The following is a 12,228-nucleotide window of genomic DNA, read 5'->3' as shown; positions in this document are numbered from 1 at the left end:
GCATCTATGCAAGAAACAGGCTAACAAAATAGGACGCTTCTGCCATACGGTGGGTAAATGATGCTGATGGCCTAAAAGGTGGGAGGGCTACAGAGCTGAAGAGAATAAACTGGATTCAATTCAGGAGGTAGGTTTGAGAAGATGCAGTGATTGGCTGGATGCAGGGTCTGTTTATGGAGAAGGAAGAATTTGGCTGATACCCAGTTTTTTCAGAAAATAAGCAACGGTATGGGTGGTGATGCCTTTCATTAAGATTTGTGTGGAGGAAAATTAATGAGTTGAACTCTTCATAATTGTTGTTTAACTGTCTATAGCAAGGAACAGTAGGCAGTTTAGAGTGCAGACATGGAATTCAGTTAAAAGACCTAAGTTGGTAGTATAGATCCAGAAGTCTTTGGAAAAATTTGCACTTTGTAATTATAGCCCTTGGAGAGAATGAGATCCCTCCAGGTGAGAGCACTCACACAGCATTCATATACAGTAAACTCAATGAATATTAAAAACATGTAGAAGGGTCAGTAAGGCACTTTGTATATCTGCTTTCATTTTTAATACAACCCAGCTGTTGCTACAAGTTGTATTAAAGGTAAGGAGAGGATTTTATAGTAAACTGAAATCAAATGCTGAAAGCCATTCTGTGACAACAGGTCATATAGAAAAAAAAAATTAGAGAAGGGAACAGCCACCATTGATAAGAAGATATAAAAATTTATTATTACTAGTATTGCTTAGGGCAGCTATTCAAGAAGATACTGATACCAAAGAAGATGTATTTTCAAAGAAAGTACCCATATGTTAACTTCATATAATTTAATGAACACACAAGTGGCCACGATTTATTCCTTTTCTGTAAAATGTATTTGAACAATACATCTAGTTACCTGTAGTGAAACATGACTACACATTTTATCTCAAGGTGAAATGTGAAGTTCCCATTTCAAAAAACTTCATCATTCATGAAATAAAATCGTGTCTTGATGGTAATCACACAGCAGATTTCATGCATCATGTCACATTCAATTACTGTTAAATTGGTCAAACACCAGTATGCACTATTAATACAATGGACCAGTCAAAAGGCCAAATGGTGAGTCTAAAAATATCAATATCATAGCAATTCATTATTGTGTGCATTTGCTTTTGAAAAATTGTATTTTTTAAATACTATCCCAATAAGACAAATATAGCTTCATTTTCTTCCATTCCAACTTTCCCTTGTTATTTGAAGCTGTGGTTTTGCTCCCACTTACCCTTTTTCCCCCTCTTTTCACCTTTAGGTACTTAGTCTCTTGAGAATTACATCAAACAAGCCAATTCCTAGACAAGAATTTTCTCAGCATATATTTAGAGGTGAACAATAAATATATTTGCTATTGAAAGTATAAAGAACTTCACGAGAAATGGAGTAAGGAAAAATTGAGATGGAAATATAAGGGTAATAATTTTAATAATGACTAATATTTGTCACATGATGGTATATGACAGACATTCTGCTAAATACTTTACTTGCTAATTAAAACCAAAAATACAGGGGCACCTGGGTGGCTCAGTTGGTTAAGCATCCAACTTTGGCTCAGGTCATGATCTTGTGGTTTGTGAGTTCGAGCCCTGCATTGGGCTCTGTGCTGACAGCTCGGAGGCTAGAGCCTGCTTTGGATTCTGTGTCTCCTTCTCTCTCCGCCTCTCCCCCACTTGTGCTCTGTCTCTCTCTATCAAAAATAAATAAATGTAAAATAAAAAAAATTTTAAACCAAAAATACATATAATAAAATGGTTCAGAAGAAATGGTGGCCAGAAATAGATAGGAAATAATATTTTTTGAACACTAACATTGTGCCAGAATTTTTGTGTATATTACTAAATTTACTCCTCTCAACAACCTTCTCGAGCAAAAATAAGATTCAAAGATGGACATATTTGGCCAACAAATCCTCACGCTTTCCTCTGACTGTTGCTTTTGTCTGTGTCCTGAAGCTTCATGTGGAAGGAGACACTAGTCCTAGGTAGCTCTAAATCCTGCTCTAGGGAAACTAACCAAAGACAAAAAAGACTTTGGAATTAAAAAGCAAAGATAGATTTAAAACAAAATGCAACAAAGATGTCAGAATTGAAGGCCTACTACATAAAGGAAAACAAAAAAGGACCTAGTCAATGATACAGTCAATGGATATCCAAATTAAGAGCCAGTAAGGAATTTTCGGTAGAGGAAAAATGAGGTGCTACTGTTTTGAACTGAAGAGTAAATGTGCTCATATAACTTGGGACACAGAAGATCATCTTTTTTGACAAGAGCCTACAGAAAGAAAGCACATGAAAGACACATTCCTAGATAGCCTCTTTCTGAAAGAGTGAAATATTGTTAGTATTATAAAAAACTGAAGCTTTCAACAAAATCTTCCATATATATTTTAAATGATCTGGTAGCAGTTTGAAATATAATGTGAAAATATGGTTACATTTCATTGCATTTAAAGAGTAAATTGTTAGAGAACTTGGACTAAAATAAAAAATATCATTGAAAGTCAAGCTCTTGTTTTATATACATGTAGAAATAAACAACACAGCTATAATTCCAGGACTTTGAGGAAAGACCAAATCAGAAGGTCATTAAGAACTACCTTCTGTGACATAGATCAAAAGAACCTTATTTTGAGACCCACTATATTGTGAAAGAACCTTTCATGAGAAGACATGATTCTAATTATTGTTACTGGATTTTAAAAATATGTCTCATGAAATAAAGGTATAGGCCAAAACCTCTCCCATGACAAATCTATATAGAAAAATGGCACTGAACATTATGGCTAGGAAGAGAGATAATCAGTAATTCCCATTAGTGGCAGATATAAAGTCCATAATTTTTGTCAAGGATATGGGGCAAAACACAGGCACTTTACTGACTCATTCTTTCATTGTGGGGGAAAATATAATTGTAACCTGAAACTGCTTGTCTCTCATTCTAGTTAAAATAGGATTACCACTGAGGTTTCTTTCTTTCTTTCTTTCTTTCTTTCTTTCTTTCTTTCTTTCTTTCTTTCTTTCTTTCTTTCTTTCTTTTCCTTTCTTTCTTTCTTTCTTTCTTTCTTTTCCTTTCTTTCTTTCTTTCTTTCTTTCTTTCTTTCTTTCTTTCTTTCTTTCTTTTCCTTTCTTTCTTTCTTTCTTTCTTTCTTTTTTAACTGGGGTTTCATTTTAAAAGACTAGAAGTTGACAGCTGGGGGGATGAGATGAAAAATTCTGCTTGACTCTGATAGTGCAATGAGCTAGAACACAATGTTAATGAATCACCAAAAGAAAGGACCAGTTTTAGTTGGCTGTCATCATTCACTTGTTAGCAAATACAGAAATCATATCTGCACAACGATCTACTACCCTAGACACATCTAGTTGAAGAAAAACAGACCATTAATAATGATACCATTAAATTGCAATTGCAGTGCACTCTTCCATTATTCCATTAATTTCCCTTAAATTTGCAGAAGTGTAATTTAACTACCCTCAAATTTATAATCTTTTTTTTTTTTTAAGTAGAATCCACACCCAGCATGGAGCCCAACATGGGGCATGAACTCATGACCTGAAGATCAAGACCTAAGCTAAGATCAAGATTCCAGAGCTTAACCAACTGAACCACTCAGGTGCCCCTAAATTTATAATCTTAATAAATATTAAAGACTTTTTTCTTTTCAAATTTTTTATTTAAATTCTAGTTAGTTAACAGACAGTGCAATATTGCACTGTCAGGAATAGAATTCACTGATTCATCACTTACATACAACACCCAGCACTCATCATAACAAGTGTGTTTCTAATACTCATCACCCATCTAGCTCATCTCCCTGTCACCTCCTTCCATCAACCCTCAGTTTGTTCTCTATCTTTAAGAGTCTCTCATGGTTTGTTTCCCATTCTCCTTTCTTTTCTTTTTCCCCCTTCCCATATGTTAATCTGTTTTGTTTCTTAAATTCCACATACGAGTAAAATCATATGGTGTTTCTCTTTCTCAGACTGATTCATTTCGCTTGGAAAAATACCCTCTAGGTCCATCCATGTTGTTGCAAAAGGCAACATTTCATTTTTTTGATGGTTGAGTAATATTCCATTGTGTGTGTGTGTGTGTGTGTGTACACCCACCCCCCCCCCCCCCCCCACACACACACCACACCTTCTTTATCCATTCATCAGTTGATGGACATTTGGCTCTCTCCATAGTTTGGCTATTGGTGATAGTGCTGCTATAAACATCTGGGTGCACATAACCTCTCAAATCTGTATTTTTGTATCCTTTGGGTCAATACCTAGTAATGCCAATTGCTGGATTGGATTATAGGGTAGTTCTATTTTTAACTTTTTGAGGAAACTGCATAGTATTTTCCAGAGTGTTGCATCAGTTTGCACTCTCACCGACAGTGTAAGAGAGTTTCCTTTTCTCTGCATTCTCACCAATCAGTTGTTTCTTGTGTTATTTTAGCCATTCTGACAGATGTGAAGTGGTATCTCATCGTGGTTTTGATTTAAATTTCCCTGATGATGAGTGATGTTGAGCATCTTTTTATGTGTCTGTTAGCCATCTGGATGTCTTCTTTAGAAAAAGGTCTACTCATGTCTTCTGACCATTTCTTAACTAGATGATTTGTTTTTTGGGTGTTCAATGTTGTAAGTTCTTTATATATATATTGGATACTAACCCTTTACCAGATATGTCATTTGCAAATATCTTCTCCCATTCCATAGGCTGCCTTTTAGTTTTGTTGACTGACTCCTTTTCTGTGCAGAAGATTTTATCTTGATGAAGTCCCAATAGTTCATGTTTGCTTTTGTTTCCCTTGCCTCTGGAGACATTTCTAGTAAGATGAGGCTCCGGTCAAGATGAAGAGTTGCTGCCTATGTTCTCCTCTAGGAGTTTGATGGTTTTTTGTCTCACATTTAAGTCTTTCATCCACTCTGAATTTATTTTTGTGTATGGTGTAAGGAAGTGCTCCAGTTCCATTCTTCTGCATGTTGCTGCCCAGTTTTCCCAGCGTCATTTTTTGAAGAGACTTTTTTCCATTGGATATTCTTTGTTGCTATACTGAAGATTGGTTGGCAACCCATTTATGGGTTTTCTATTATGTTCCATTGATCTATGTGTCTGTTTTTATGCAAGTACCATACTATCTTTGATGACTATAGCTTGTAGTATAGCTTGAAGTCTGGAATCGTGATGCCTCCATCTTTTCTTTTCTTTTTCAGTATTGCTTTGGCAATCTGGAGTCTTACTTATGTGGTTCCATAAAACTTTAAGGATTGTTTGTTATAGCTCTGTGAAAAGTACTGGTGGTATTTTGACAGGGATTACATTAAATATGTAGATTGCTTTAGGTCATATAGACATTTTAACAATTCCATGAGCATGGAATGTTTTCCCATTTCTTTGTGTCCTCTTCAAACTCCCTCACAAGTTTTCTATATTTTCAGAATACAGATCTTTTACCTCTTTGGTAAGGTTTATCCCTAAGCATCTCATGGTTTTTGTTGCAATTGTAAATGGGATTGAGTCCTTGATTCCTCTTTCTTTTGCTTTATTATTGGTGTATAGAAATACAGAAACAGATTTCTGTACATTGATTTTATATCCTGCGACTTTGCTGAATTCATGTATTAGTTCTAGCAATTTTTTGGTGAAGTCTTTTGAGTTTTCTACAAAGTATCATGTCATCTGCAAACAGTGAAAGTATTTGACTTCTTCATTGCTGATGTGGATGCCTTTTATTTCTTTTTGTTGTTTGATTGCTGAGGCTAAGATTTCCAGTACTATATTAAATAGTAATGATGAAAGTGAACATCCTTGTCTTGCTCCTGACCATAGAGGAAAAGTTCTCAGTTTTTCCCCATTGAGGATGATATTAGCTGTGGGTCTTTCATATATGGCCTTTTTGATGTTGAGATATCCATCTATCCCTAATTTGCTGAGGGTTTTTATAAAGAATGGGTGCTGTATTTTGTCAAATACTTTTTCTGCATCTATTGAGAGGATCATATACTTATCCTTTCTTTTATTAATGTAGTGTATCATGTTGATTGATTTGCAAATATTGAACCAACCCTGCAGCCTAGGACCACGGTGAATAATTCTTTTAATGTACTGTTGGATTTGATTTGCTAGTATCTTGTTGAAAATTTTTGCATCCATGTTCATTGGGATATTGGCCTGTAATTCTCCTTTTTAGTGGGGTCTTTGATTTTTGGAATCAAGGTAATGCTAGCCTCATAGAATGCATTTGGAAGTTTTCCTTCTATTTCTGTTTTGGAATGGTTTGAGAAGAATAGGTACTAACTCTTCCTTAAATGTCTGGCAGAATTCCCCTTGGAAGCCATCTTTCCTTGGACTTTTGTTTGTTGGGAGATTTTAGATTACTGATTTAATTTATTTGCTGATTATGGGCCTGTTCAAATTTTCTGTTTCTTCATGTTACAGTTTTGGTAGTTTGTATATTTCTAAGAATTTGTCCATTTCCTCCTTATTGCCTGTTTGTTGGCATACAATTTTTCATATTATATGAATTTTATTTGTATTTCCGTGATGTTGGTTGTGATCTCTCCTCTTTCATTTGTGATTTTATTGATTTGGGTCCTTTCTCTCTTCTTTCTGATGTCTGCTAGAGGTTTATCAATTTTATTAATTCTTTCAGAGGACCAGCTCTTAGTTTTGTTCATCTATAATATTGTTTTTTGACGCCCTTGGCCAGATCCCATCGAAGCAGCACCACAAGCCTGGCAGTGTGCAAGTAGCCCAGACAGGGGCCACACCATTCCACAGTGAGTCCTGCCCCTGGCAGAGGGGAATATAAGGTGCACACCAGTCTGACTGTGGCCCCAGCAGTGGGCTGGGGGCTGACATCGGGTCTGAATGCGGCCACAACCACCAACACAAGTTACTCTGGACAGCACAGGGGAAGTGCCCTGCAGTTTGGAGCTACCACATAGACAAGCCACAATGACAAAACGGAAGAATTCTCCTCAAAAGAAATTCTAGGAAGTAGTGACAGCTAACAAATTGATCAAAAACTATTTAAGCAATGTAACAGAAAATGAATTTAAAATAATAGTCATAAAATTAATCTCTGGGCTTGAAAAAAGCATAGAGGACAGCAGAGAATCTATTGCTACAGAGATCAAGGAACTAAGGAATAGTCATGAGGAACTAAAAAATGCTACAAATGAGGTGCAAAATACAATGGAGGTGGCCTTAGCATGGATTGAAGAGGCAGGGGAGAGAATAGGTGAATTAGAAGATAAAATTATGGAAAAAGAGGAAATCTGAGAAAAAGAGATAAAAAAATACAGGAGTATGAAGGGAGAATTAGAGAACTAAGTGATGCAGTCAAACGGAACAATATCCATATCATAGGAATTCCAGAAGAAGAAAAGAGAGAGAAAGGGGCTGAAGGTGTACTTGAACAAATAATAGCTGAGAACTTCCCTGATCTGGGGAAGGAAAAAGTCATTGAAATCGAAAAGGCACAGAGAACCCCCTTCAGATGTAACTTGAATCGATCTTCTGCACAACATAGCATAGTGAAACTGGCAAAATACAAGGATAAAGAGAAAATTCTGAAAGCAGCTAGGGATAAACACACTCTAACTTACAAAGGTAGACACATAAGAATAGTAGCAGACCTATCTACTGAAACTTGGCAGGCCAGAAAGGATTGGCAGGAAATCTTCAATGTGATGAACAGAAAAAAAAATATGCAGCCGAGAATCCTTTATCCAGCAAGTCTGTCATTCAGAATAGAAGGAGAGATAAAGGTCTCCCCAAACAAACAAAAACTGAAGGAATTCATCACCATTAAACCAGCCCTACAAGAAATACTAAGGGGGATTCTGTGAGTGAAATGTTGCAAGGACCACAAAGTACCAGAGACATCACTACAAGCATGAAACCTACAGACGTAACGACTCTAAACCCATATCTTTCAATAATAACACTGAATGTAAATGGACTAAATGCTCCAACCAAAAGACATAGGGTATCAGAATGGATTAAAAAAAAAACAAAAAAAACAAGACCCATCTATTTGCTGTCTACGAGAAACTCATTTTAGACCTGAGGACACCTTCAGATTGAAAGTGAGGGGATGGAGAACTATTTAGCATGCTACTGGAACTCAAAAGAAAGCTAGAGTAGCCATACTTATATCAGACAAACTAGACTTTAAATTAAAGCCTGTAACAAGAGATGAAGAAGGGCATTATATAATAATCACAGGGTCTATCCATCAGGAAGAGCTAACAATTATAAATGTCTATGCGCCGAATACAGGAGCCCCCAAATATATAAAACAATTAATCACAAACATAAGCAACCTTATTGATAAGAATGTGGTAATTGCAGGGGACTTTAATACTCCACTTACAACAATGGATAGATCATCTAGACACAGGATTAATAAAGAAACAAGGGCCCTGAATGATACATTGGATCAGATGGACTTGTTAGATATATTTAGAACTCTGCATCCCAAAGTAACAGAATATACTTTCTTCTCAAGTGGACATGGAACATTCTCCAAGATAGATCACATACTGGGTCACAAAATGGCCCTTCATAAGTATACAAGAATTGAAATCATACCATGCCTACTTTCAGACCACAATGCTATGGAACTTGAAATCAACCACAGGAAAAAGTCTGGAAAACCTCCAAAAAGCATGGAGGTTAAAGAACACCCTACTAAAGAATGAATGGGTCAACCAGGCAATTAGAGAAGAAATTAAAAAATATATGGAAACAAATGAAAATGAAAACACAATCCAAAAATTTTGGGATGCAGCGAAGGCAGTCCTGAGAGGAAAATATATTGCAATCCAGGCCTACCTCAAGAAACAAGAAAAATCCCAAATACAAAATTTAACGGCACACCTAAAGGAAAGCAGAACAGCCAAGACACCCCAAACCCAACAGAAGAGAAATAATAAAGATCAGAGCAGAAATAGACAATATAGAATCTAAAACAATTGTAATATTGTTTTTTGTTTGCTTTGTTTCTGTATCATTTAGTACTGCCCTAATCTTCATTATTTTCCTTCTGATGGCTTTAGGCTTTATTTGTGGATCCTTTTCTAGCTCCTGTAGGTGTAAAGTTAGGTTGCATATTTGAGACTTTTATTGCTTCTTGAAGTAGGTCTGTATTGCAATATACTTCCCTCTTAGGACTGGCTTTGCTGATTCCCAAAGATTTTGCACTGCTGTGGTTTCATTTTCATTTGCTTCCATGTATTTTTTTGTTTTATTTCTTCTTTAATTTCCTGGTTAACCCATTCATCCTTTAGTAGGATGTTCTTTAACCTTCATGTATTTGTGGTCCTTGCAAATTTTTTCTTGTCACTGATTTCAAGTTTCATAGAGTTGTGGTCTGAAAATATGCATGGAATGATCTCAATCTTTTTGTACTTCTTGAGGGCTATTAAAGATTTTTTTTAATGCAAAAATAAAATTTGTCAATTTCCTCAAGGTTTTATAATTTTTTTAAAGAAACACAAGGACAAAATTATTTAAAATAGAGAACATTTAAATAACTGTACCTATGTATATCTGCAATTATCTAGAGCTGCATATATCTTACATAATGAATTGGTTCTTACCCTAGCTTTCCCTTATTTTAATTCATTCCATGTTCCTTCTCCATCACCTGATGTAAATGCCCAGAATTTTACTGTGTTTATATTAAAGATCTTTTGACATTATGCCTTTGACTAAGTGACATGCATAACACACACCCACAAAAATTTTTTAAAAAGGATATTAAAGAAAATCACATGATAACATCAAAGTTTAATATCCTTTTGATAATTTCAAATTTTCAAACTCCACGAAATTTGCTTTGCTTCTGACAGTTTAACCTTGTGAACTACAGCATGTTCTTTTTTTTTTTTAACTATGGAAATTTTCAAACATACACAAATGTGAGAAAATAGTATAATGACTACACATTTTATCTACTACTTACCCTAACAATTAACATTTATTAATCTCAGCATGCCAAAATTACATGCCCTGATTAAAGAAAATAAACTCTGAACCACAAATAAACATACTACTATAGTTTACCTTATACATTATAATTTAGGTTTAAACTGAATCCCAGAAACCCAACAGTTTAATATATTTCCCTTTCATTAAACCACAGAGTTTATGGGATCCAGTTTAAGTCTAAATTTTATGTATGTATATACATACATAATTATATATTATATAATATAACATACATATTAATTATGCATACATATATACTATATATACATATACATATACATATATACATACATATCTGTGTGTATATATATCCTCTATTCTCTCTGTTAAAAAACGAAATACTTAGTGGATTCTGACTATAAAATATAATAGTGGAATTCTAGTTCTGGGTCTACCATACCAAACCAGATAAACCCATACAAGTCACTTACATTTTACACTTTCTAGCATCAGTTTCCTCCTTTCTAGGGTTAAGAGGTTAAAATCATCTTCTCCAGCTCTAAGATGTTTTCTCAAGACAACACATTTCAGTTGTGTGCATACAAAATTTATAATTATTATTTGAGGTCCTTCTCTAATTTATGTGGCTTTGCCACAAAACATGTATCTTTCTTTTGTTAAAAGATGCAAATTAACTGTTCAAATGTACAAAATATATGTAAAACTAAAGGAAAAGCAACTGATAATCAGGATATATGTTTTACACTGCATCTGTAATTAAATCTTTCTTGGGGCGCCTGGGTGGCGCAGTCGGTTAAGCGTCCGACTTCAGCCAGGTCACGATCTCGCAGTCCGTGAGTTCAAGCCCCGCGTCAGGCTCTGGGCTGATGGCTCGGAGCCTGGAGCCTGTTTCCGATTCTGTGTCTCCCTCTCTCTCTGCCCCTCCCCCGTTCATGCTCTGTCTCTCTCTGTCCCAAAAATAAATAAAAAACGTTGAAAAAAAAATTTTAAATCTTTCTTGAAAATTATTTCAGTATGTCATGAGAAGAATTTTTCAAGAATGTGGTAGAAATTTCTGCAAACTCTCCTAACAGCAATCTGAGACTGCAAAAAATATATATAAATGAATAAGATTGAACATACAAATGAATAAGATGAAAAAAAACATTGAGTATTCCCCGATCTAAGGATAGTAAAGAGCCTCATCCCCAGATTAAAATACTTCAATTTTGAAGACCCCAATATAACTCAGAACTGGACAGGAATTTGCATTCATTATCTGTGTTCCAGTAACCACAGATTTAGTGGCCTAAACCAACATGAATTTATTATCTTATAGTTCTATAGGTACAAAGACCGATACAGATCTCACAGGGCTAAAATCAAGGTGTTCACATGGCTGCTTTCCTTTTTGTAGTCTCAGGAGAGATTTGATTTTCTGCTCATTCTAGTGTTGGCAGAATTCATTTCTATATGATTGTAGGACTGATGACTTAGTGCCCTGGTTGTCAACAGCTGGGGCCACACTTAGGTCCCAGAGACCTCTTCCTAATTCCTTGCACATAAACCACCACATGTCTGAACCAGCAATGAGGCATCAAATCCTTCTCACATGGCCATTTTTCTCATACAGAGCCAGGAAAAATTCTCTGACTTTAAAGACACATGTGATAAGATTGTGCACACCTGGATAACTTAGGATACTCTCCCTATCTCAAGGTCAATAATATGAATCACATCTGCAATGAAGAGTCACAGGTACTGAGGATTAGGGCATGGACATCATTGGGAACCATTATTCCACCTACCACAGAACTGCATCTTCAAAAACAGCAGTAATTGGTCTGTTCCTCAAATTCCAAACTCAGTAGTAGCACCCTGCATTGCACAAAACTTAAAATAGCCTACCATATTATTTTTAGCTTCCAAATATTTAGGAAAAAAATTGGGAAAAATTCTGACTTCATGGAGATATTGCCACTCATTCATTTGTCTATTTGTTCATCTATTCATTCATCCATTAAATGTTTATTATGTGCCAGGCACTATACCAGGTGGTAAGAAAACAGCTATTAATAAAAAAGACATCATGCCAACAACTGCCATGGAACTTATGTCTAGAAGTTAGTACACTGGTGCATTATACCCTATATAAGTTTAAGTACTGTGAGTATGTGCTATGAAGGAAAACATACTAGGGTTTTCAAGGCCTTTACTGAGGGAACTACCATAGCATGTGCTGTTAAGAAAAGTGTCTCTGAAGAAGCAACATT

General features: G+C 35.5%; 1 long non-coding RNA gene across 2 annotated transcripts; it reads left to right on the top strand.

Annotated features, from left to right (window-relative positions):
- Positions 1 to 364: 364 nt before the first annotated feature.
- Positions 365 to 3,806, top strand: LOC131495145 (uncharacterized). Of its 2 annotated transcripts, none has more exons than XR_009253791.1 (3): positions 365 to 450; positions 1,278 to 1,350; positions 3,529 to 3,806. It is a non-coding gene; the product is annotated as an uncharacterized LOC131495145 (long non-coding RNA). The 2 variants fall into 2 exon arrangements; XR_009253790.1 differs by having other exon boundaries at positions 1,278 to 1,435.
- The last annotated feature ends 8,422 nt before the right edge of the window (positions 3,807 to 12,228 follow it).

Source organism: Neofelis nebulosa, chromosome 14, assembly GCF_028018385.1.
Source record: "Neofelis nebulosa isolate mNeoNeb1 chromosome 14, mNeoNeb1.pri, whole genome shotgun sequence".
NCBI classification, from domain to species: domain Eukaryota; kingdom Metazoa; phylum Chordata; class Mammalia; order Carnivora; family Felidae; genus Neofelis; species Neofelis nebulosa.
This window is presented reverse-complemented; position numbering and strand designations above follow the sequence as displayed.